Source organism: Dipodomys merriami, unplaced genomic scaffold (genome assembly GCF_024711535.1).
Source record: "Dipodomys merriami isolate MVZ:Mamm:240054 unplaced genomic scaffold, mDipMer1.0.p SCAF_2, whole genome shotgun sequence".
In the NCBI taxonomy this organism is placed as follows: domain Eukaryota; kingdom Metazoa; phylum Chordata; class Mammalia; order Rodentia; family Heteromyidae; genus Dipodomys; species Dipodomys merriami.
In genome coordinates, this window is record NW_027203381.1 from 39,503,467 (window position 1) to 39,531,005 (window position 27,539).

The following is a 27,539-nucleotide window of genomic DNA, read 5'->3' on the forward strand; positions in this document are numbered from 1 at the left end:
GGGAGGGCCATGCTTGCCCCTCGGGGCTCGGGCGCTGGGCCGCCGCGGGACCCCCCACGCGCGCCTCTGGAGCTCGCGGGCTGCCCGCCTGCCGAGCGCCGGGCGGTGCGGCCTCGGCGGCCGGGCCCGCGTGTCCGTATTTATAGGTGCGCGCGCCCCGCGCTCGCGCTCCGGAGCGCTCTTTGCAATAACACAGTATCACGTGTGGGGAGTGGAACCTGGGAGGAAAACAAAGCCGGGGGCGGAGGCGGGCGGCGGGAGGAAGAGGAGGAGGAAGGGGAGCGGGGCGCGTGGCGGGGCGGGGATCGGCCGGGCAGCGCGGGGCGTCCTGGCGGCTCCCGCAGCGCGCGGAAGCCAGGTGCGGGCGGCGAGCACGTTCCCCGGGCACGCTCCCCCCCGAATCGAGGGCGGGTGCTGACCCCCGAGGGTCACCGCGGGGAGATGGGCCGCCGGGGCAGTTCGGGGTCAGCAGGATCGTTCACGTGGAGCGCCTGGACACATAGATTCTTACTTAGACTTGCACAAGCAGCTACACAGCCCACGGAAAGTGTCTTTCACCATTGAGTCGTGTCACACTCGTGGCAGGCCAGGGGTGCGTGAACATCCCAGTGCTCTCTAGGCCAACCTAAACATCACTTTGGCCCTGACATATATTCTATTTTCGATAAAGACCCAAGTGGGGTCAAAATAGTCTTGCACATTGTCACCTGGGAAAGGTCTGTGAATTGTCTCTTTCTCCTTTATGGACAGTTACTTTCTTGTGTATTTCATAAACAACCAAGTGGCACCTCTCATGCCTTCTAGAAAGATCAGTTCCTGCCTGAGGACGCGAGGACCCATCCTGCAGATATAATCTAGACCTGGGACTGAGTCGCAGACTCCCTAACAAGGGACCACTTGTCGGGGTGGGATGAGGGGTGGGAGATGCTGGCCTGGCCTGTCATGTCTGAAAGCTGTACGAATGTTTCTAGGTAGTTTGAGAGCCTTAACAAATGCTGCATGGAACAACTGTCGCACTGAATTAAGGTCTGTGACACCTGAGTCCTTGCTACCCTTCTCAGAGGGAGAAGCAATGTGTTTAAGATCAACGGATTAATTTAATTAAAGGTTTAAATTTAGTCCTGGAACTAATGGGTAACTCTACATTGAAATTCCACCTCATGTCGAGTTCAGGAAAGTAAAGTAATGCAGAGCAGATATACTGTCCAAAGTAGTACAGCCACTTCGGAGCCAGAGATAGGATGAGTTTCTGGTTGCATTTGCTCAAGACAAGCAGGTCATGTGGCTCTTTACATGAACAATCGTTCATGTTTTTATTTTGTGCTGGTTTCAGGCCTTTTGAACGAGTTGAGCTAGTGTATATAAACTGTAAACTAACAGCTGCTAAGTCCCAAATATGGAAGCCAATTCCTGGAAATTAGGATTTTAATTACTTGTAGGCTACTTTGGAACTTTTAAGTCATGTTATTACAATCGATTTAATTTACAGGACCATTAATTAGCCTGGCTGGGCTGGCAGGCATTGTTAAATGAAAGACTCCAATTCTGCCCCTGTAAAAAGAAAAACCAAAAAACTATTTTGTTTCAAACATGAACAATGTTAGAATCACTAAAGAAGTGGGGACAACATCATCATTTCTTAAGCAACTACCTTAATATTTTCATTTGTTTTCTGTATGTTTTATAAACAAAAGTAAAACCTGTTTACAGCTTGTGATTTTGTTTGTGGTGTTGTAATCTTTTCATTTGCAATGTTCTTGCATAGTATCACTTTAATGACTACAGAGTGTTCATTCAATTGTGTGTGCACATGTGCCAGTACTGAGACTTGAACCTCAGACCTATGCTTTTTCCCTCACAGTTGGCACCCTACCATTTGTGCCATGGCCTCCAGTTCTGGCTTTTATTGGTTAATTGGCAATAAAAGAGTGTCATAGATGGCTTCAAATGATCTCAGCCTCTAGAGCAGCAGGGCATAGTGTTCAATTTGAGGTACAGGCTAAGTTGTTAAACCTATGTGTTTAATAAGTGTGTGTTTTTCACTCTTGATGTAATAAAGAAAGTGGTGTTGATTTTTTCCCCAGCTTTCTACCTTGCTATTATTGTTGTAGTTTAAGTAGTTGCAGGAGCCAATGGCATGGGATGTTTGTAAGGCTTTTCATCCAGAAACATGATTTGAAACTGCTTCTCACATTTTCCCCCTAGTATTAAATTTGTTGTCAGTATCTAGTTATTTGCCCACTTGACATCATTCTTTGCCTACTTTAGGTGTCTACTATGAAGATTATTTTCAAATATTTATTAAAGCATCAAACCCAAATCAATGTCTATTTAACCTCCATGCTCCTGTGATCCCCTAATGTGGACTTGAGAGTTCATTTATTTTTCACCAACTGTGTACCAGCAACAGAGTATTTCTCATCCTTATGATTACCCTGCGATGGTGGTAGTCAGGGCATTGTCATTTATATTTTAAAGACATGTAGCTATCAAGCTCCCAATGGCTGGGCCTGCCTGCCAAGGGCTGTCTTCAGTGCCCGTGAACGTTCTTGCGCCCTCTGCTGGTGAGGATGTTTCACAAAAAGGTCCAGTCTCAAGATTACAGCCTTAATGTTCACCCTTCAGTCAATGTCAATGGAAACATGACAAACTTTGGTAAGAAGATCTGAATTTCAAGAGCAAGCCACTTTTTAATCTCTCTTAGCCCATTTCCTTTGTGTGTGTGTGGGGGGGGGGTACCATGAGGTACGGATGAGCCTACACAGGGAGGGCTTTATAAACCTTAAAATACTTTCCAAGATTCAGTTATTATTTAGACTGTCTTAATTCTAATATCCCTAGGCTCGGAATTCCTCCAAATGGACTTATTTTTCAGCTATTAACTGGTTTATTGAAAGACTTCTATGTGTACAGTTCCATCTTTGGACAACAGGATGAAAGAAGTATGGCCTGTGCCCTTGATAGAATGAGAGGAAAACAAGCTCGGGACATTGAAACTGAAGTTCAAGGCCAACTCTGATGAAGGGTCAAAGTGAGCAAAGTGTTTTCAGGGTCTGAAGGCTTTTCGTTTGAGGTGAGGCTTGTAAGGGCAAGGTGTTAGGCAGAAGCTGTGATCCGAGCTGACCTGGAGATGAGGGAGACAGGGAGACCATTTAGGAAAGAGGTGGCTGCCATCATTGTGGTCTTCAATGTCCTGCAAGAGCCCACGTGCTAAAGCATGGTGCCCAGGGAGGCACTACTGGGGGAGGTGGGAAATGTTTTAGGATATGGGACGAATAGGAAGAAGTTAGGTCATTGAGGGCATTCCCTTGGAAGGAGATTGTGGAACCCGGGTGCCTTCTTTTCTCTTTGTAGTTTCCTGGCCAGGAGCTGAGTGGTGTTGCTCAACCTCATGCTTCTCCCATAATGTGCTGTCTTGTTACAGGCCCAGAAGCAATCAGGCCAATGAATCATAGATTGAAACCTCCAAAACAGAACCCAAACCAACCTTTTCTCTCTATAAGTTGATCAGCTAAGGTATCAGTTACAGCGACAGGAAGCTGGCTTAACATACATTATGCATTTGAATTGCTTGCGCATGGCAGGCATAGAGAACTAGAACTTGACATGTCCTTGGTTTGCCATGTGAACCTACCCCTGCCTTCACTTTTGTATTGCTTCCTTCAAGTTCACAACCTGATAATTATTTTTCTTGCATGAAATTCATGTTCTGTTTACATTGACACAGTACTAGGAATCCATTTAAAGTACTCTTCTAGAGTTATTGGCCCTTAAATAATAATTAAGCCAATTAAAAGGTATGGAAATTAGTTGGGTGCTGGTGGCTCATACCTGTAATCCTAGCTACTCAGGAGGCAGAGATTTGGGAATCATGGGTTGAAGTTAGCCTGGGCAGGAAAATTAGCTACCAAAAAAGCTCAAAGTAGAGGTGTATCTCAAGTGGTAGAGTTCCAACCTTGAATGAAAAAGCCAAGGGGCAATGCCCAGGCCCTGAGTCCAAACCTCAGGACAGGCAACAAAAAAAAATTGAAAATTGGTTTAGAGTTAGTAGTGTGCACCACACATAGCAGGAGTTATCTGATATCATAGAAATAAGGATTGAGACTCAGACAAACCCATGTTCCAATGCCAGCGTAGGCCCTTACCAGCATGTACTCTTGGAAGGTCTCCTGTTTGGGAAGATTATAAGCTCAGTGTCTGGTGCCTTCTTCTGTAAATGTAGGTTTGGCAATACTTTACATTGCAGAGTTGTGAGGATTGCTGATGATGTAAATTATGTAACCAGCAGCAGAGTCTGGCGTTCACTGAGTAGCTATTATTAGAAAAGTACAAAATATAGAAAGTACATATAAGAAAGGCCAGGATGTTTTTGTAGTTTTCACTAGTTTTGCCAGAGAGCCAAGACCTGAGTAACTCTAGCTGTCAGCTCCAGTTCAGATCAGATTGTTTTACTGTGTGTTCCATCAGAGTGTGGGCTGCTGCCTACTGATGGGGCACACCAAGGAATAGATCCAAAATGCAGGTATGGTTCCTGGAGACACTTGCTCTTCTTAACCCAATAAAAATTAGGGCCTCCATGACTAGAAGCAGGGATTGTCAAAAGGGGGTCTCTCAAGGCCCATGTCTTCTAGAAGTCAGCCTTCTCCAGGGGGATTTGTGATCACTTCTGTAGGCTTGGATGAATGGAGAAGGGAAGGGAGAATAGGGGAGGGGATCTTTGTTTTTTTCCTTTACCATTGGTATAAATATCTTCATTTCTCCACGACTTCTGGGATGAAATACATTCAAATGATACTTGATTTGAAGTCCAGGGATATGAGATGAAGGAATAAATTCAGTGAGTAATATACAGCCCAATAAAACAACTTACAGAAGATGACTTACTTGAACTCTTTATCCTTTTATCTCCTAAATGCCAATCTTGTGCCAGTTTCTAGGCTAGGTGCTGTGAATATTCAGGAGAACAAGAAGGGGTCCTGTCCTGGAGTCATCAAGCTAATGGCAAATACAGTCATGTTAACATTTGTACATGTAATAAATTAAGTATTAAAAAGAAAAGTACTTGATTCAGTGAGCCCCAGCATTCCTCCTAGAGGAGAAGTTCTTCTTCATTCCACTGTTTAGGACACCTCCAATGGTATCCCTGCTACTTCCTGCCATAGTTCTATCCTCTAAATCTCCTCTTCTTGCCTGAGCACCTGCTCTCCCCTCAATTATTGGCACAGCAACACTCTCCAGCTACAGGCTCAGACAGAACTACTTTTGTCTTTGGATTTCTGGCACTACACAAAAGAAAGAGGAAGGATTTTGTTTTTGTTTTTGTTTTTGTTTTTGTTTTTTAGCTACAGCTCTACTGCCAAGGGCAATGTAGAACCTTCAAGCTTTTCTAACCCGTGTGAAAAGCTGAAAGAAAGTTAATGAACAGCCCCATAAACATGTGTGATTGATTAGTCAGGGGCAATAGCTTGGACCATGAAAGGATTCCAGTATTCATCTGTCTGGAGAGAAGCATCCATTTTCAGGAAATACTGTTTCCACACGTTGTTAGAGGAAACCTCCAAAGACAATAGGATAGATGCATTTAGACTTCAGTTTTCCTTGGATTCATCAAGATTCTCCCTTGGATGCAGCTCAGCCAGCTGTGGAGAAGGCGGGGCAGGATCCAGAAGGTGGGGCAGGATCCAGAAGGTAGCGGTCCAACCACCAAGTGATCTTTAGAAAGCCCTATGTAACATGAGGGTTTTCAGATTCTACTTGGCACTAACTCTGGGACAGCTGCACTTCAACTTCTGCATCTCCAAGCGGAACACATTTCCCCTGCCTTGGGTGCTTGTTGTGCAGATTAGAAGAATAATAGAAGAAGCATGCTGCTAAGCAGTGAGCAGTAGATGTCAGAGCTCATGGTCCATGTATGAAAAAAATCACACCAAATACTTTTAACAGCAAGTACATGGGGGGATTTTCCTCTACTAACCAATCCTCCAACTCTGGTTACCAGTGGGGTGTCCTAAGTTCAATTCAGTTTTATCACTCTACTTGTACACTACCTGGAAGGGCTCAGTTCTACAAGACTGTCCCCAACCCCCTTCAGGTACCCGTTGCAAGGAGTGGGGCCCAGGTTACTCACACTTTTGTCTCTTGGCTACAAATCAGGGTCAACAAGGCTTCTTGTTAGGTTCAGTAATTTGTGTGCTGCATCATAGAACTCAAGGAAACACATGTTTACTGGTTTATGAAAAAGGATCTGTTACTTATAGATTTATAGGCACATTCTAGCTACCAAAAATGAGGGAAACCATGCATCCTATGTTTCTCTGGGTCTGGCTTACTTCACTTAATATAATCTTTTTCATCTTTCTATTTCTTTATGAATGGTACAGTATCATCCTTTCTGATGGATGGGTAGAATTCATTTGTGTATATATACCACCTTTTCTCGATCCATTCATCTGTTGAAGAACATCTGGGCTGATTCCATATCTTGGCTATGGTAAGCAATGCTGCAATGAATATGGTTGTGCTGGTAGCTTTAGTGTGGCCTTATTTGTGTTCTGTTGGATAAATGCCCAGGAACTACTGGATCATAGCATAGCTCTATATTTAATTGTTTGAGGAACCTCCATACTGCTTTCCGGAGTGGTTGAACAGTGTAACAGAATTCCCTTTTGGCCATATCCATGCCAGCATTTGTTTTTATTAGTGTTCTTGATATTGGCCATTCTAACCAGGATGAATGAGAATCTCAGTGTTGTTTTGATTTGCATTTCTTTTATGGCCAGAGTGGTAAGCAAGTGGTTAGGAATGAATTCACTGAAGTGTAAGAAACTCTATGGAGAGCAATTCTTAAAAAACAACAACAACAACAAAACTAAGTTAAAGCCCAACAAAGTACCAAGAAATGGATGAAAGAATTTGTTTTATATAGCACAGAACTGAGAAATATAATGGAAGGACTAGGTCAAAGGGGGATGAAGTGATGACACAGATCAAGATGCATGGTTCACATAAACTGCTTTGTTAAAAGGCAAACATTTTTTTCAATACATAATGTAAAATTATGCTAAGTAAGGGTTGGGAGGGATGGGTGAGAATATTGCAAGGGTGGAGAGGGATCAAGATACCCTGTATTCATAAACAGCTTTGGCGAATGGCAACTCCTTTGTACAATTACTTAAAGATAGTAAAAATTATTTTTTAAAGAATCTGTTAAAGGGTTCACATGAACAGCAGGGAATGAGGGAGATTGAATAAGATCTCAAAGGGTCGTAAGGAGCTCTGTCCTTATGGAATTGGGGTGTATTCACCTATATGGATGCTTTTCCCACGCTGTCTCTTGGGGACTTTTATGGAGACTGTACCACACAGGAACGACTGACTAGCACCATCTCCAGCACTGCCCTAAGTGTCTAATTACAGCTTTGTCTTTCTTTTTTGTTTTTTTTTTGGGGGGGGGTGTCCAGTCATAGGGCCTGAACTCTAGGCCTGGGCACTGTCCCTCAGCTCTTCAGCTCAAGGCTAGTGCTCTACCACTTGAGCCACAGTAACACTTCCAGCTTTTTTGTTTTTGCTTATGTGGTGCTGAGGAATCGAACCCAGGGCCTCATGCATGCAAGGCAAGCGCTCTACCACTGAGCCACCTTCCCAGCCCCAGCTTTCTTATGACTAGCTCCCATCCTGAAGCTGTCCAGGTTCTATCAAAAGTTGCCTGACTGGGTACTCACTTTGCCAGACTATGTACTAAAATTGGGATGAGCCAGAGATTGGCATAACCCCTGAGCAGAGATGACATCTACATTAAAAAAAATCCATTTGAAATAATATACCATGTTGAAACAAAAGAGGCTCTTATTATCCAGGAAATTACAAGGAATGCAGGAGCTATCAGAAGTTAAAGATCAGACATGAAAGAACAAAACGTACTTCTTAGCACCATATCAGTCTGGAAATCATGAGGGTTTAGGGAACTCAGTGCCAGGAACCAAGGGTAGAGAATATATATATATATATATATATATATATATATATATATATATATATATATATATACACATATATACATATACATATAGGTATATATGTATAATTTTTTCTTAGTATATCACACTGCCTATGGCATTAACTCCCATGGAAGAAACATAGCATTAATACTATTAGGAGTAAGACATGGCGGGGGCGGGGGGGGGTACACACCTGTGATCCCAGCATTCAGGAGGCAGAGGCAGGAGGATTCTGCCAAGTCCAGCCTAGAGCACACAGCAAATCCCAGGATAGCCTGGATGCCCTATCTCAACATAAAATAACAAAAGCAAAAACAAAATAAAAATTAAGCAAATAAGGGCAATACATTTCAGGTATTCCCATGAAATAGTATCAGTCTTCCAGCGGGGAAGTGTTCATCTCAGAAGTGTACACATAATCCAACTGCAGAATTCAAATGATTTTGGCATAAGAAAACTGAGGGATTTTCTTTCTGTGTTACCTTTAGTACTGAAATCACAGCAAATTCCTGGGATGCACAAATAACCAGCTTACCAACCGCAGAGAAAATGCTTCTCTTTAATTACAGCTCATAAGCATGCACACAGATGGTCTGTACACACAGGCCTAGAGGCCAGACCCCGGAGATGGCACAGGTCGGGCAGGAGGTGGGCCCGCCTCCAGGGCTCTGTTTCTTCAGAACAGCAGATTCATTCTACAGGGTCTACATCTCCTCAGTTCATTCTCACTCTGGAGTGGGATGGATATGGTCAGCTTCTGGGGAAAACATGACCACTTTGTCTACTGTTGGGCTGCCCAGCTAGTCTAACTGGTAGTCCCTGGCAGGCATTGCTATTGAGTAGGCAATATGCATAGAGTGACAGCTCCCCAAAGGTGAGATGCAAATGGCCAGCAATCAATTCAAGAGAGAAAAGAGTGTGGTGGTCCCTAGTTCACTGTAGGTGGAGGGTAAATTAGAACCACGTCTCTGAGAAGTCATTTAGTCATATAAACCAATCATCTTAAATTGCTCATGACAGAGCATGAGGGAATGAATAAATGAACCAGGTTATACTTGTCCTGTGCTATACATTTTTTGTTTTGTTGTGGGTTTCTTTTTCTTCTTTTTGTGCTTGTCCTGAACTCTTTGTGCTCTCGCTTGGCTTTTTCACTCAAGGCTAGTGCTCTACCACTTGAGCCACAGCTCCGCTTCCAGCTTTATTTTTAACAGAGCAACTTTATTTAAAACTGACAGGAAAGAAAGATGAATTAGAGGAAGCAGATTCTCCAAGAGAAAAGAAGGGAGTTTCCAATAGGGCAACATCCCCACTTCCAGCTTTTTGCTGATTAATTGGAGATAAAAGCCTCACAGACTTTCTGCCTAGCCTGGCTTTGAACTATGATCCTCAGATTTCAGCTTCTGAATAGCTATGATTACAGGCATGGCCACCTGTCTCTTGATATGATTTAAAGATGTCCCACTATGAGGTATTAAGAGAGGAAACTTAATCTCACTATAGTTTAGAGGTTGGGCCTTTGGAAGGTGATTAGAACCAAAGCCATCAGGTAGGACCATCTGTGATTAAAGCCTGGTAGCTTTATAAAAAGAGAAAGGCAAGGGTTCACATATATACACACACTCCTACTCTATATCTCTTGCCCCATGTTGCCTGGAGATTGCCAGCAACAAGGCCATCTCCAGAACCCTGCCCTTGACCTTGAAACAGAACCACGAGCCAAAATAAACTTCTTTATGACTTGCCCAGTCTGGTATTATGTTATTAACAACAAGCAGCAGCAACAACAACAAAACAGACTAGGAGAGGTAAACTCCACTATTACAGATTGGGAATGCCATGAACATCCCTGTACCCATTTGTCTTTCAGTTTGTCATCTGTGAAATGGGAATGATGACATTTCCCATATGGCACTGTATGAGTGCATGATATTCAGTGCGGTGGCATGAAAGATGCCTGTACAGGTGAACGTTTGAGCAATGTGAGCTACTGGATGTAACTGGGCCTAAGACTGATGCTTGGAAACCTTTGTGTTCGCTCTATTTAAAATAAAGAACATTTGAAAGGCCCCTAAATGTGAAACAATGGAAAAAGAAGTCAATAAGATGATTTAATCCAGAAAGAGACATTGTGCTTTGGTTTTTTTAAACAACCGTCTTTACCAGATTTCTTAGTTGATGTGAAAAAAACATTTTTTGAAATAGCACCAACCAACCAGGTACCAGTGGTTCACATCTGCAATTCTAGCTATTCAGGAGACTGAGATCTAAGGATCAAGGTTCAAAGCCAGCTGAGGCAGGAAAGTAAATCCACAAGACCCTTATCTCCAATTAATCACTCAAAAAGCCAGAAATGAAGCTGTGGCTCGAATGTTACAATGCCAATCTTGAGAAAAAAAAAAAGTTAAGGAACAGTGCCCAGGCCCTGAGCTCAAGCTCCAATACTGGCGAGAGAGAGACAGAGAGAGAGACAGAGAGAGACAGAGAGACAGAGACAGAGAGAGACAGAGAGACAGAGAGAGATAGAGAAAGTAGAGAAGAGAGAAGAATGGACGGAAGGAAGGAAGAAGAGAGGAGAAGAGGAAGGAAAAGAAAGAAATTATCAGACAAGACAGATTAGAAACTAGATTGGTAGTAAACCTCAATTCTATAAAAATAAAACCTTAATGTTACTGTCTTAAATACTAATGTGTCTATATATTTATACTCCATCTATATATTTATACCCCATCTATCATGTATCTATCTATCTATCTATCTATCTATCTATCTATCTATCTATCTATCTATCTATCTTCAAGCATCTATCTAGAAAGCCAAATCACTGGGTAGTAAGAAAATTATGGTGATTTTTTTCCTGGCTTAGTTTTGTTTATTTTTACAGAAATAGTGTTTTGTCTTATGATATTTTGAACAAGTGATAGATTCTGTGGGAAGTCAGATTGGAGGAATATTAGTTTGGTCACATATAGAAGTGAGTGAAGGACAAGTCTGAAGGAGTGAAGAAACCTTTTATGCATTCCTCATTTCTGTAACTCAAGACCCTATTCTATGCCAGACACAAAGGGGAGGTCAAGGGCCTCTTGAGGAAAGTAGGCCCAGGAACAAAGGGAACACATAGGCTCCCTTTGATGTGTTGAATTCTAAAACAGTCATTTCTGTGCGCATGTTTGTCTACATTCTGACTTCAGTCCCACTGTTTAGCCTCTGTCCAAGGAAAAAGCTAAGGCATCACAAAGCTAAGCATGAGGAAGAGCCTGGCTCACACAGCTGATCCCTGAATTCGGGGAGCTGGGTGGGCTCACCATCTGTAGCATCAGGGTGGAGGTTTATGTAAGAGACTACGGGCTGTGACTCCTAAAGGTCAGGCAGGCCCCGCAGGGAGAACCACATTTGAACTTAAGACTTGAGTTTTCATGTGAGACAGGGCATGTGAGGCCGTGCAAAGGCACAGGGGCATTACCATTATGACCTTTACAACAATTCAGGCCCAAGGCACTAAAACTTGAATTTGGCAGTGAGGATGGAAAAGTATGGTCAAAGGTCAGAGATATTATGAGGCAAAACTTTCTTCTAGAACTGCAACCTGGGGAGTAGCCGTACAAGTACCCTGGGAAGGTGAGATCAGATTTGAGGCTGAAAACAACAGGCTGAATCCTAGACAAGTTCTCTTCCATACTGTCACCCAGAGGCTCAGTTTTACCCATCTTTGTCCACTTAAAAAAAAAAAAAAAAAGCAGTCTTTGAGTTTGCACTGGCATTTCCTCCAGTGTCTGCAAACCATGGGCAGCCAAGGTCACCAGACCTCTAGAGACTTCTGTACTAGCCAAAACTTCCTACCATAATCCTTATCGCAGGCATTGCTTTCTCTTGCCATTACCTGTGATCTACTGCAGTCTTAAAATGTTAACATTTGTTTTAACTCTTTCAAGATAGAACAGTCATACTCACACAATTTTGATTACGGTGTATGGAATGCTTAGGGATATTCCTTCGCTTGTGTGACCTAGCCCACTTCAACCTCTATCATCTCTCTGTAGAGTAGGCGCCTCTGCTTTGCTAGTCTGTGAGGCAAGAAGTGGGATCCTCACAGCTCTCCAACTTTTATAATTCCGAGACCAGTTCCTCTAGGTTTCCACCTCAATTATATAAAGTCTGGGATTGGCATAGCTTGTATGTCAAGGCCCTGGACCAGGTAGTTTGGCTGGATCTCAGGCCATAGAGAATTAATGGTGGGAGGAGGGCAGTTTTTAGAAAAATGAGATATGGGGCAGATACACCAATAGGGATCTACCCACCCCCCAAGACTACTGAACATTCTTCTTGACTTCTTTAGGCCTAATTTCCTTAGTTGCAAAATAGAGATATGTCTTCCTTATAAATGATTATTGTAATAATTAGGAGGAAAAACACATTGTAATTCTTTGACTTCTTGTTAAGTTCCCTAAGGTGAGAGCAGAATACATTAATGGTCCATGAAGCCTGAACCAGGATATTTTTTTCAGGTCTTCTTTTAGCTTACAAATGAATGAACATATGATAGAACTGACATCTCTAACTAATAATGAAAAGATATTCTTCAGTCCACAGTGTAGGGACAACTGGATTACCAGTTGGGAGACCGATGAGACTGACTCCAATGGAATGGCACAGTTGGAGCCTAGTAAACTTCAGATGAGAAATGAAATGCGAGAACTTGATTTAGTCACTTTAAATCGGGAAGTAGCCTTTCCAAATATGGCATTGAACTGAGAGACTATAGAAACAAAAGTGAATTCAACTACAAAAACAAATATTACAAATGACTATATGATGAGAGAGAAATATTTGCAATTTGTATCACAAAAAATACTTGCTTTTGAGCTGGTCATTAGTGGCTCATGCCTGTAATCCTAGCTACTCAGGAGGCTGAGATCTCAGGATCAAGGTTCAGAGCCAGCCCAGACAGGAAAGTCCATGAGACTCTTATCTCCAGTAAACCACTCAGCAAACTGGAAGTGGTGCTTTGGCTAAAGTGGTAGAACGCTAGCTTTGAGCTGAAGAGCTGAGGAACAGCGCCCAGACTCATAGTTCAAGCCCCACAACTGACCCAAAAATATATACTTGCTTTTTTTTCTTTCTTTCTTTCTTTCTTTTGGTGCTGGTCTTGATATCAGGGCCTGGGCTCTACCACTTGAGCCACAGCACCACTTGGAGCTTTTTCTGAGTAGTTTACTGGAGATAAGAGTTTCATGGACTTTTCTGCCTAGGCTGGCTTTGAACCAAGATTCTCAGATCTCAGCCTCCAAAATAGCTTGAGCCATCAGCACCCATATCCTGCCCCTGACTGTTTTTGTATCGCTGCTGGGGATTAAACTCAGGGCTTCATGCATTCTAGGCAAGTACAATTCCATGGAGCTATTCCCCAACTACGTTTCCTTAATATTTAAAGATGTGTTAAGTATTGATTTTTTAAAAACAACTAATATGAAGAAATGGTTCTTAGAATAAGCAATACAAAGGGTTCTTTCACATAAAAAGAGATACCCAATCTTTTTTACCTGTACTCTTTTATAACACACGACAGGCTAAAAAGAAAAAGCTCTTATGATGAATAATTTTTCATGTATTAGATTGGCAAAGCTCAGAAAGATTGAGGACAGGGGCTGAGGATGTAGCTGAGTGGTAGAGGGCTGGTCTAGTATGTTCAGGGTTATGGGTTTGATCCTCAACAACACACATGTGTGTGTGTACACACACACATACACATACTTAATTTTACTATGGACAGACTGTCCATTGAAGGATTTTTTAAAACTGGAAATAGTGTTTGTTTCCTCAGAGTGAAGCCTGTTGAAGAGCAGAGGTATAAATATCCATTCTAAACTCTTTTATGCCTTCCAAATTTTTTTGTCAGGGTGATGTACAGAGGGGTTACAGTTACAAAGGAAAGCAGTGATTACATTTCTTGTCTAACTTGTTACCTCCTCCCTCATTTTTCTCCCATTTCCCCCCCCCATCAAGTTGTACAGATAATTTCCAAAATAGTGTCTTGTGAGTATCGCTATTGCATTGGCTCCCCTTGGTGAGACAAATTGGTGAGACAAATGTTTGTGTGTGTGTGTTTGTAAAAATACTGTACAGAGGGGTTACAGTTACATGAGTAGGGTAATGAGTACCTTTCCTATCGAGCATTGTTACCTCCTCCTCTGATTTTCCCCCACCATCACTTCCCTCCCCACCTCCTTAACTCCCCCCCTCAACATTGCAAAGTTCATTTTCAACATAGTGTCCTGTATATGTCATCGTCACAATGGGTCAACCTGAATGCCCATTTAAGCATTCCACTATATCCCTTCCCCTCCCCAAATTACAAAAATGTATATACAAGATGCAAAAGACAAATTTTTGAAATATATATTTTTATTGTAAAGATAATAATACTCAGGATACCAAAATCAAATTCAGTGACAACAGGGGATAAACCATAGGGGGAAAAACACAAAAGAAAAAAGAAATCATATAGTACATTAAAAACAAAGAAAAGCTTCTTGCATCCATGTCTTGGAGTTCATTTCCCTTAGCTATTGAGCTTTTCTGCTCATCTGCTAAGATTGTCTTAGACATATACTAAGTATTACAAATAAGGGAACCCATGGGATCTATGTTTCTTTGGGTCTGGCTTGCTTCACTTAATATGATTTTTTTTCCCCAAGTCTTTCCTTTTCCTTACAAATGGGCCTTCCAAATTTTATATCATGAGCCTGCATTACATATTCAAATAAAAAAATTGAGAAAATGTGTGTTCACTTAGCATTCTACTCAGTAACATACTGTGATTGATTTATTGTAAGAATCATTTGCACTAACTTTCCCTTCATTATCTTTGACATGAGCATTTTAAGAGATGCTCCACATCTGCCTTGGGACTTTTTCTACTGGCTTTCTAGCAAGAGTCCTTTTTCTGAAGAGAACAGAACTCCACAAAGTAGCACATAAAGTAGCTGTTCTACCAAGGTAATTTCCTGTCCTCAGCTAGATGAGACTGGTTCCTGGGGAGGAATGAAGTGAACCCACTCCCTTGGCAAGATCTGGTGGCTGAGGAATGTTTTATGCCCAAGTGGGCCCTTGGGTGGCACCACTTGGTGAAGCCCAAGGTTACTAGAGATACAAGCTGTTCTTCATGAAACAATGACTCCTTGGGATCTGGCTGTGCCCCCTTACCCTCTGCTGCCCTGGATTTGCCTTTCTGGGCAGCCTGTAAAATCATCTCTAGCTCTATGTCTGTGCACATGTCTTTGCTTGATTCTCCTTCTTGGTCTCCTAACTTCAAATGAAATACTGTCCTTCCAGTGAAAGTTTTCAAGAGTCCCAGGACAGTCACAGATGTTGCTCCTAAGCCTACAGTCTTGTAGCATGATCTTAGCTGGGCATGGAATACTCTTCCCCCCAGTAAGTTGGGAAACACTGGTGCCTTGTTGATGGCAGTGCAGACCAGGCAGGCTGTGGTCAAGGTGAAACCTACACATCATGTCCAGATGAAGGAATTTTTGTTTTCGGTGCTGGAGATGGAGCCTATGGCCCCTGACTGCTAAGCAGGTGCTTTACCAGCCCTAGACCATGTAAGTTAGGTCTAAGGGACTTTGTTTTTCTCCAGGACCTAACACTCAGAAAAACAACCTGGAACTTCCTCTTCTTCTCCGGGAAAACATCAACAGGGTCGAGGTCGTAGCTGGCCATGGTAGAGGCCAGGGTCACGGTCACGGAGCTCGTGGCCGCAAGGCATAAGACAAGGAATGGATCCCCGTCACCAATCTGTGCCTCTTGGTTAAGGACATGAAGATCAAGTCTTTGTAGAAGATCTATCTTTCCTCCCTGCCCATCCAGGAGTCTGAGATTGTTGACTTCTTCCTGGGGACATCACTCAAGGATGCGGAGTTGAAGATTATGCCTATGCCCAAGCAGACTCGAGCTGGCCAGTGCACCAGGTTCAAGTCATTTGTAGCCACTGGCAACTACAATGGCCATGTTGGTCTGGGGGTTAAGTGCTCCAAGGAGGTGGCCACTGCCATCATCTTGGCCAAGCTCTCCATCGTCCCTGTGCGGTGAGGCTACTGGGGGAACAAGATTGGCAAGCCTCACACTGTCCCATGCATGGTGACAGGCTGCTGTGGTTCTGTGCTGGTGTACCTCATCCCTGTCCCCAGAGACACTGGGATTGTGTCAGCTCCTGTCCCTAAGAAGCTGCTGCTGATGGCTGGAATTGATGACTGCTACACCTCAGCCAGGGGCTGTACTGCTACCTTGGACAACTTCGCCAAAGCACCTTTGATGCCATCTCCAAGAACTACAGTTACCTGACCCCTGACCTCTGGAAAGAGACCATGTTCACCAAATCTCTTTATCAGGAATTCACTGCCCATCTTGTGAAAACCCACACCAGAGTCTCCGTGCAGAGGATCCAGGCTCCAGCTGTGGCTACCACATAGAATTTTATACAAGAATAATAAAGTGAATCAAGCCTGTTTTGAAAAAAGAAAGAAAGAAAAGAAAAAAGAAAAAACAGCCTGGAATTCAACACCCTTGCATGAAGCCTGTGGCCTTAGGCATTGCTCCAGGCCAGTGAGGTGGTACCCGGTGAGATGGACTGATTACCAGAGGGTGCTCTGTGTACCCACAGAGGTGGCGATGACAGGTAGCTAGGGGTATATGCTTTCCTTTACATGCTTTCCCCCCAAGGCTCAGAGATTCTTAGGGGTTCAGAGTTAAACACAGAGCATTATCAACAACATAAAGCATGGCAGCAACACAATGCCCATCCTTGAATCAATGGATAAACAAAATGTGGTATGTAGATACAACGGAGTATAATTCAGCCTTCAAAAAGAAAAAGAATGTATTTCTGCTTAAAAAAAAAGAAAAAGAAATGGGAAATTCTGATGCATGCTACAACTTTAATAAACTACTATTGTAAGTAGAATAAGCTAGTCCAAAAGGAGACCGTATATATTCCACCTATATGAGGTATCTAGAGTTGTCACATTCGTAGTGACAGAAAGAAGAGTGGTTGCCAGGGGCTGGGGGAGGGGAGCAAGCAGTGTGTTTACTGGACAGAGTTTTACAAGATGGGGATTTGGGTAATAATTGCACATGTGGTAAGACTTCATGTCCTGATCTATACACTAGGAAAGCATACATTGCCTGCTTTGCTGATTTTACAGTTGTTTTAAAGAGAGAGAGAAGGCCTTGATAGAAAGATCATGAATGGGGCTCTGGGCTCTGCTGATTCCCAGAGTGCTGCATCTCAACCCGGTTGACCTCTGTCTCCATCTGTGAAACAGCGGTGATGATTACATATCTCCTTGTAGTGCCATTTCTGGCTCCCTGGAGATCTGCACATAGACCTGGAGATATCGCTCCTGCTTGGCACCTTCTCAGTGCTCAGCAAGCTAGACTACTGTGCGTATAGTTTTTATATACTTACCACTCGGGGAAGCTGTCACCCCCCCCCCTTGCCAAGCTCTATAGTTTGGGGCCCTTGGTTTCAAGGTAAGGCTAAACTGACTAAGAAAGATGTTTGCAGAAGCTGGGATGCTGTGGGCAACCCTCCTGGATCTTCCCACTTGTGGGTCAGCATCCCTCCCTTGCCAAGGTGGACCAGTCCTTCAGGGAACTCTGTGCAGCTTCACTTTGCCCTGCTCGCTTGACCCCCCTCTTCCCCCACCCCAAAGAAAACACACACAACCCCCACACACACTTCTCCCTCAACTTAAAACCTCCACCATTGCCAGACTCCCAAGGAGAGTCGCTCATTACTTGTGGACAGCAATAATAGTTCATTTTCTTTTGTTTGGATTAAACAATAATTTGATTGGAAAGTGTTTCCTGGTGTAGCAATTAAGGAATCACTGGAGGGAAAGCGGAGGGCATTTCAGCCAGCTAGTCATTAATTCCAGGAGATGTTAGGCCCACAGCGTGTTCCCGGTTGGTATCAACTCTGAAATTGGTGGGAAGAAAAAGAGGGGGGTGGGGAAAGAAAAAAAAACTCAAGCAATTTCATAAGCAATGGAGAGTTTAAAAATGGGGTAGTATGTTGCCATAGACACGCGCCCTGGCTCTGGGCGGCCCTGGGCTGTCCTCCACGGCCGCACCCCACCGCCCTGCCATTGGACATGGTTTTCGGCAGCACAGCTTGCCTCCCTAGTACCTCTAATGAATACCTAGCTCCAGGCTCCCACAAAAATCCTCAAGCCTCCACTTGTCACCATAATTTCCTTGGGAAGTGTTTCTAATTACACAGCTCTTGCTGCCTGCTCCAGGTCAAGGCTTATTGTATACAGTACAGGAATTACATAAAACCACGAAACAGGGAGCAGGGACTCTGGATCAGTCCAAATTACCATGTAATTGTTTTTAACTTAGTAGTTAAGCATTAGTGGGTGTAATAGGGCCTCATTTGTGTGAGCAAAAACATGAAAGGAACAGCACGTATCTTAGTTCTTTATAATTTTCTCTAGAGGTCAGAACCCTTTCAACAGGACTTCTAAATAACAACAGAATTTCTAGCTTGAACACACAGGCTGTTTATTTTAACTAGTTATCAGGGGCTTTGTAAAGGGGACTTCATTATTTTGTTTTGTTACCTGAGATCTACCATTGAGGAAACTTCTGGTGCTTTAGTTGCCTGAAGATGAAAACACCATTAGTTTTAGACGTTCAGGAAATTCTTTAAGATATAAGGCAATGTTCAACATTTGCCAACTGTTTTCAGAGAAAACAGCAGTCAAGCAAAATCTATATGCAGATACTACTGTTTGGATAGTAAGTTTTATTAGAGTTGGGGTGACTTTTTAGCTCTTAAGGGACAAAAATGGTTTTCTGAAAGCATGGACTTGGGCTAGATAGTGGCAACACTCACCTCTCCCCATCCCGCAGCCTTGTATTCAGGAAGTTGGAGCATCTGCAGGATGGAGAGGTGCTGAATACTGTCTGACCATCAAGTTGAAGCTCCCAGGCCATTTTCTAGTCAAGGAGAGCTAGTCCTTTCTTGAGGACATTATGCTGAATGAAATAAGCCAGTCACTAAAAGGTGGATTGAGAATGAATCCACTTGTGTGAGATATTTATTGAGGTACAAAATCATACAGGCAAGGTGAAAGACTGAAGTTAGGACCCAGGGCCCCGAAGACAGTATTTTGTCCTACCAGGCCAAAACTAGATAAAAGAGACATTGTTTCAAAACACGGTGTCTCTGACCCTTTCTAGGCTTTTCTACTTTCTATAATCTTCCCTATGACTCCAGGGAGAGGGCCTGTAGAAAGGACCAATCTATTTAGGAATCAGCCATCACAAAAACATTGTGAGACCTAACAATAAAATTGGGGAAAGAGAGGGAAGGGGTGATATTGTTCCAAAAGAAATGTACTCTTTACCTGACTTACATAACCTCTCATTATATCACCTTTATAATAATAATGTAAAACATTTTTAAAGTGAAAAAATAAAATAATAGCTTCTAAAACATCTGGTTAATAGGTCACTGGGGAGATGCCCTTGTTCCTTGTGGAGCCCTGGTCTCTGTCTTTTTCTCTTTCATATCCTTACCATGACGTGAGTGGCTTTCCAACACGCAGCCATCATGGTGAGCCATCTTACCGCGGGCTTCAACACAATGAAGCCAACCAATAATAGATTGAAAGATATAAAATTGTAAGCGAAAATAAGCCTGTTATAAGCTGGTTATCTCACATATTTGTTATACTAATAGAAAAAAAGCTGACTTAGCAAAGGGTTTATCTCTATACCCTACTCCCACCCCTCACTACCCTGTCTCAAATCTAGGCAGATGTACAACTCTATGTAGCATAGAGTATGAGGAAGAAATGGATGGAATTGCAGAACTTCCAAGGCTTTCTTAGAAATGAAGCAGTTTTTACTTTATTCATGTATGTGGTCCTCTACCTAAAGGCTGTCGCCATGCTATAAGGAAGCTCAACTATGCAACGAAGCCACTCTAGGTTTTCTAGTCAATGGTCCCTGCTGAGGTCACAGTAAACAACTTTAACTGCCAGGAATGTGTGATGCTTCTAAGTAATCCAGCCTCAGCCATCATGTTACACCTTGTCCTTGCATTTTTTTTGGGGGGGGGGGGTCCGGTTGTGGGGCCTGAACTCTGGGCCTGGGCGCAGTCCCTCAGCTCTTCAGCTCAAGGCTAGTGCTCTACCACTTGAGCCACAGTGCCACTTCTGGCTTTTTTTCTTTTTGCTTATGTGGTGCTGGGGAATCGAACCCAGGGCCTCATGCATGCAAGGCAAGCACTCTACCACTGAGCTACCTTCCCAGCCTGTCCTTGCATCTTTTAAGTTGAGGCCTTAGAAATTGTACAGAAGTCACTAAACATTGCTGCTGGGCTCTCTCCACAGAACTGGTAGGCAGATACAGCAGTTGTTTCCAGTTAAGGTTGGGGGTAATTTTTTTTTTTACACAATATTAATCTCTGGTATACCATCTATGACAATGACTCCCAAGTTTCTGTCTCCAAGTTAGACCTCTTGCCTGAACTCTAGCCTCATAGTGTCAAAGCTTATTTGTTGTTCATTGGTTTGTCTTAAGGCATTTCCCTTTGAAATCTGTCAGATGGCTTCTTGTGAACATTACAAGTCAAACTGATATTTTTTGTTGCAAAGCTGCCCATCCATCCTCATCTCAATAAATAACACCATCCCTTAGTCAATACACAATTAATTACCCAGGCTAGAAATCAAAATACCCTTGTGACTCCTCTGTTTTCTTTCCTCACCCATCCAATCCATTAGTTAAATCCTAACTGCTTTACCTTCAAGGCAATGCAAATAGGGCCACTTTCCCCCTGTTCCCTTGACATTATTCTAATCCAAACCACATCATATTTTTTGCCTGAACCATTGCTATGGCTTCCTTTACCTCTCTAGCATTGTCTCTCAGCATCTGAGGGTTATTAGTTTCAAGACTCCCATAAATATAAAAATCTGAGGATGCCCAAGTCCCTGATATAAAATGGTGTAGAATTTGCATATCGCCCATTCTCAGCCTATGTAAATAGCTGCCCTGCCATATTGGTTAGGGAATAGCAAGAAAAAAATCTCTGTAAACATTCAGTACAAAGGCCAACTAAAAAAAATAGTTTCAATCATTGATGAGTTGAATCCATGTGTATGGAGAGCCAAATGTAGTCATCTCAAAATTTGATTACAACAGGAGCCCCAAGTGCTCCTTGCTTACCTACCTGGTGGCTGGCTGGGAGCCCATGTGGTCTGTACTTCCTTACAGTGTAGTGTCAGGGTTCAGAGATGAATCCTCCTGAGAGCAAGAGTCAGAGGCCATGTTGCCTTGTAGGACTTAGCACTATGAGCAGCATTATTTCTGTTACATTCTGTTGGTTGAAGCAGTTTCAAAGGCCTACCCAGGTTCAAGAAAAGAAAGCATGGACTCCATCTTTCATTGAGGTTTGGCAAATTCACATTCTAGAAGAGTACATAGGATGGAGTATATATTAGTGAAGCTGTATTTGGAAAATACAATTTCCTACATAATACATGATTACTGAAGTACAAAAGAAAACTGTCAGTTGAGCATAAGTGGTTCATACCTATAATCCCAGATACTGAGGAGACTGAGATTTAGAGGACTTTAGTTTGAGGCCAGTATGAGAAAGGAAGTTCTCTTCAAAATAACCAGCAACAAGCAGATCTGGAAGTGTGGCTCAACTGGTAGAGTACCAGCTGAACAAGCAAGCAGGTACAAGGCCCTGAATTCAAACTCTAGGATAAGAAAGAGGAAATAAAAAGAAATAAAATGACACACCAAAAGTATCACAAAGTGTAAATGCAAAAAATAAAACAAAACCAACTTAAAGAAGTAACCTTGCTCATGTACAGTATTTTCACAATAAAAAAACTTATTAATTAAAAAAAAAGAAATAAAAAAGAAATGCTAACTCCTCTTCTTTAACTGCTCACTGAGCTCCTTTGGGTATTGTGGATTGATAGTAAGCATACGTAGCTGGTGACTTTTTAAAATAATTCTACAGGGATTCTATTGTGCAGGTTTCCTCTTGTCTCTGAGAAGAGAAGAGTGTCATGTTATATACATTAAATATGTACAATTTTTATATGTCAGTGATATCTCAATAAATCTGTTTTTAAAAGGAAGTATATTGATCTATCAAATTCTCAAGGGACAGAGATATTTGGATTCATCACTTGTGTCTCCTTCTTGCCCAAGTCTATTCATTACTCACAAGTATTATTAACACAGTACTAGGACAAGTATTGAATACACACTTACTACTAGTATCCATCTTATCACTAATGGACAATCCTAGAATGCAGGGGGTGCTCAACTGAAACAAGTTTTCAGTGACAATCTACTAAACCTCAGACACTTGAAGGAGAAATAAGTAGAAGATCTGCTCCAGGCCTGCAGTTACTAGAAGAGCTATTATGGAAGGCCATGATTATGGTATGCTGACCATAGTCTATAGGTTAAAAATAAGAATAATAATGTTTTTTTGCTGTATCAAAATGAAAACCTCTATATATCAGATATCTGTGAAGCCATCTGTGGTGGTCCATGCCTATAATCCCAATCTTATGAAGCTGAGTAGGAGGAGTGACAGTTTGAGGTTAGCCTAAACTACAATAAAAGAAAACAACAAAAACCCATTGTAACTAAAATTAAGCCAGAAAAAATTTGCTAGTGTATTACCAAAGGGTAACATATTGAAAAATCTGGTAGCTGAGAAAACAAAAGGCAAATGTTCCAAAAAAACTAGGGAGAAAATAATTAACATAAAAATACAAATGGTGATCAGTGCCAGTGCCAGTGACTTGAGCCTATAATTCTACTAGTCAGGAGGCTGAGATCTAAAAAATATGGTGTGAAGCTAGCCCAGGCAGAAAATTCTGTGAGATTCTTATTTCCAATTAGCTAGCAAAAAATGGAAGTGAGAGCTGGGCACTGGTGGGTCACACCTGTAATCCCAGCTACTCAGGAGGCTGAGATCTGAGGATCATGGTTCAGAGCCAGCCAGGGCAGGAAAGTCAGTGAGATTCTTATTTCCAATTAATCACCCAAAAACTGAAAGTAGAGCTGTGGCTCAACGTGGTAGAGCAATAGTCTTGAGCACAAAAGCTCAGGAACAGTGCTCAGGCCCTGAGTTCAAGACCCACAAACAACAATAACAACAACAACAACAAAGGAGTGGATATGTGGCTCAAATAGTAGGTACCAGCCTTGAGCAAAGAAGGCACTTTGGCCCTGAGTTTAAGATTCAAACACACACACACACACACACACACACACACACACACACACACACACACACACCTAAATACACATAGTTAATAAATGTATGAAAAATGAATTCTCAAATTTATTAGAAATCATAGAATCATAGTTTTATTGTTAAAGTTCATAGAGTTTACAAGCTTTGTAGATTAAGATAATGATGATTATCATTGTGAAGGTTAAAATGTGTGTGTGACTTTAGCTAAGTATAACTATGCCACAGTATTGTGAAATTTATGTCGTCCACTTAATCTCAGTAAAGAAATATTTGGAGAAAAAGAGAAATTGTAGAAAATCATATTAAAACTGCACCAAAATAACTTTTTTGTGTAGATATGGAGGAAGATGGAGACCAACATTTTCCTTTTAGCAAATTGGCAAATTATTCTTTACAATAATATGCAATGTTGTCAACAGTGAGGAGACTGCAAATTGATGTTTTAAGCTGCACATCAAAACCTTTAAAGTGAGCATGACTTGTACCCTGGCATTTCAAATCTCCAAATTTATGCCAAAGAATGTCTGCCAAAATCTGAACACAAAGACGTCTCATGAAGTGCTGTTTTTAATAAAATTTGGAATAATGAGTAGCCATTGAAAGTTCAGTTAAATAACTCACAGCCCCACTTCGTAAGGCAACAGCACATAGCCATTTCATATGCAGATTTAAGATAATGAAACAGAAACATGTCACATTATAGAGTTGATGACAGAAACCATCAAATGTATGACATCAGTTTGATGTCATTTTATTTTTTATTATCTATGAATAGTCCATAAACATGAAAGTACATAGAAGAAGCTAGAATGATCTACAATAATTTTTTGGTGACAGTACTAGGGCTTGAGCTTAGGGCCTGGGTGCTATCCCTTAGTTTTTACACTCAAGGCTGGCACTTTACCATATAAGCCACAGCTCTGTCAGGGCTGGCTTTGCTCCAGTCCTCAGATCTCAGCCTACCAAATAGCTGGGATTACAGGTGTGAGTCACCAGCTCCCAGTGATTCACAATAAAATTTTAAGATTCTGGTAATTATATTTTAGTGCTTATTTTTTATGCTTTTAAATGTTATATTACTTTTCAATTCAGGAAAAAGAAACTACTATGATTTCTTTTCAGTGGTGTGAAAACAACCCCTTAAGTAGAGCTGGGTGTGCTAGTTTGGTTGTTCCCTTTGAAAACATTGGTAGGCCTCACAGATACATGTTTTCTTCCTTCCTTCCTTCCTTCCTTCCTTCCTTCCTTCCTTCCTTCCTTCCTTCCTTCTTTCCTTCCTTCCTTCTTTCCTTCCTTCCTTCCTTCCTTCCTCCCTCTCTCTTTCTTTCTCCCTTCCTTCCTTCCTTCCTTCCTTCCTTCCTTCCTTCCTTCCTTCCTTCCTTCCTCCCTCTCTCTTCTCTCTCTCTTCCTTCCTTCCTTCTTCCCTCCCCTCTCTTTCTCTCTCTTTCCTTCTTCTTTTCTTTTCTTTTTCTTTTTTGCCAGTCCTGAGACTGGAGCTCAGAGCACTGTCCCTGAGCAACTTTTGTTAAAGGCTAGCACTCAACCACTTGAGCCAAAGTACCACTTTCAGCTTTCTATGTTTAACTGGAGATAAGAGACTCACGGACTTTCCTGCTTGGGCTGGCTTCAACCCATGATCTTTAGATCTCAGCCTCCTGAGTAGTTAGGATTATAGATGTGAGCCACCAGTGCCTGGCTTGGGTACATGTTTTCAACAGCCCATTCTCTCATAAGAATTAAATGAGGATGGGAGGAACACTGATAAATGTACTTACAGTTGATTCCTGCAGTGAGTCTTCAAGACTATGGAAGTAGATCTTCATTCCATGCTCCCCAGAATTGGAGAACATGTGTCCTTGGACATTCTTCCCATGTCCCATGGAAAGATTAATTTATCTGAGTGCCACTCCAACTCTATCACAAGCATTTCTGTTCCATGTGCAAGTACTCCAATGGATTTGCTTTCCTCCCTTCAACAGAAATGAAAGAATGACATAAATGAGCTCCACAACTAAAGCTAGATCCTTATATATCACCCTGCACCAGAATCAACTCCAAATGGATCAAAGACCTCAGAGTCAAAGCAGACATCCCGAAAACATTATAGGAAGGAATAGGAGAAACCTTAGGTCTCCTTGGCACAGGCCAAAATTTTCTTAATAGAGACCCAGAAACACAACAAATCAAAGAAAGGTTGGACAAATGGGATTGCATGAAGTTGTCAAGCTTCTGCATGGCAAAGGACATAGCTAGTAAGATCAATAAAAAGCCAGAGATTTGGGAGAAGATCTTCACTAGCCATACAACAGACAAGGGTCTCATATCTAAAATATACCTGGAACTCAAAAATTTAAATCCCCCAACAACAAATCCTCAAAGAAACAACTGCCCAATAAATAAGACTAAAGACTTATAGAGAAACTTCTCTGAAGAGGAAAGAAGAATGGCCAATAGACACATGAAGTAATGCTCAACCTCTCTAGCCATAAAAGAAATGCAAATCAAAACAACACTGAGATACCACCTCACCCCAGTTGGAATGGCTATAATCAAGAACTCTAATAACAACAGATGCTGGAGGGGATGTGGACAGAACAGAACCTTACTGCATTGTTGGTGGGAGTGTAAACTTGTTCAACCACTTTGGAAAGTAGCATGGAGGTTCCTCAAAAGACTCCACATAGAGCTCCCCTATGACCCAGAAATCCCACTTTTGGGCATTTACCCAAATGATCATAAACAAGACCATACTAAAGCTACCAGCACAACTATGTTTATTGCAGCATTATTTACCATAGCTAAGATATGGAACCAACAACCCCTCAGTAGATGAATGGATCTCCAAAACCTTCCCCCATCTATATAACAAAATACACAGAATTATTCTCAACAGGACTAACACCTCAATCTTCAAACCACTCCTACTTTGGTAACAAAAGGCCTCCTAGGCCACAAAAACATACTGTGGGCCCTAAATTAAACTAGAAACTGAAACAGGAGCAGTGACTCCTCTTGTTTTGAACCTAACAGAAGCACAAGATGGTGGCTTACAGTCTACACAAACTTTTAAATCCAAGCTTTCCCCACTTGGAGGAGAAGAGGTCCGTATGGAGGCTAGAGCCTGAAGATTGATTGTCAACTGAACACTTGACAGTCATATAACACCACCACCCAAATACCTGCTCATCTTAATGAAGCTTCAAGAAATCACTAACTGGAAATATTCTGGATACCAAAGCCACCAAAAACACTGAACCCAGATGAATAAATTACAGTGAAAAATCATGAAATTCATGCATAAAGAAGACAATGTCACCCTAAAAAATAATGACACAGTGAAGGATTTGAGAGAGAAGAAGAAAGGCTAGACAATGGATACACAAAAGCGATGTTGAGAAATTGCTGATGGAAGAGAGGAAGAGTAGCTCTTCAAAACAGTAGAAGAAAACCAAGAGAAGTCAGACAAACAACTAAACAAAAGAAAGAAGGTGAAGCAGTAGATGAAAGAGGAATCCAATAAAGAAATGGAAAGTATGAAGGGCCCTATCACACTAATACAAAACACAGCTGGAAGCCTGGGCAATAGAACAAAACAAGTTGAAAACAAGGTATCAGAGGTTGAAGATAAAGCAGAGGAATTAGGTTAAAAAGTCACAAGCAATGAAAAAACACTCAGATGATACCAAGGGGACATGAAAGAATGCATAGACTCTGTCAAATTTACATATAATAGGAATGGATGAGGGAGAAGAAGTAAGAATTAAAGGCACTGAGAACCAATTCCACACAAAAATTCCCCAACCTTGAGAAAGAGAATTACATCTGTGTCATAGTCATATAGAACTCCAAGCAGAGAAGACCAAAGGAAAAAACACTCTTCAATACATTGTTAAAACTCTAGACTTACAAAATAATGACTTAATATTAAAGGCAGAAAAATCAAAGAGGAACTCTCACAATGGGAAGAAGGTTAGAATAACTGTAGATTTCTCCATGCAAACTCTAAATTCAAGGAGAGTCAAGAAAAATATAATTCAAGCTCTGAAGGACAGTAACTGTTAGTCTAGACTAGTGTACCCAGCAAAGATTGATGAAGAAACAAAAAACTTCCATGATAAACAAAAACTAAAGAAATTCATGACCACTAAATCAGCACTACAAAGGATCCAAAAGGAAATCATAGATTCAGGAGAAAATGCTTAAAATCCAAGACATACAGCAATGAATAAACACTACTAGAG

The 27,539-nt window shown here is 41.8% G+C and overlaps 1 pseudogene; it reads left to right on the plus strand.

The window, feature by feature from the left end:
• Positions 1 to 9: 9 nt before the first annotated feature.
• On the plus strand, positions 10 to 16,738 carry LOC138831820 (small ribosomal subunit protein uS5 pseudogene; annotated as a pseudogene).
• The last annotated feature ends 10,801 nt before the right edge of the window (positions 16,739 to 27,539 follow it).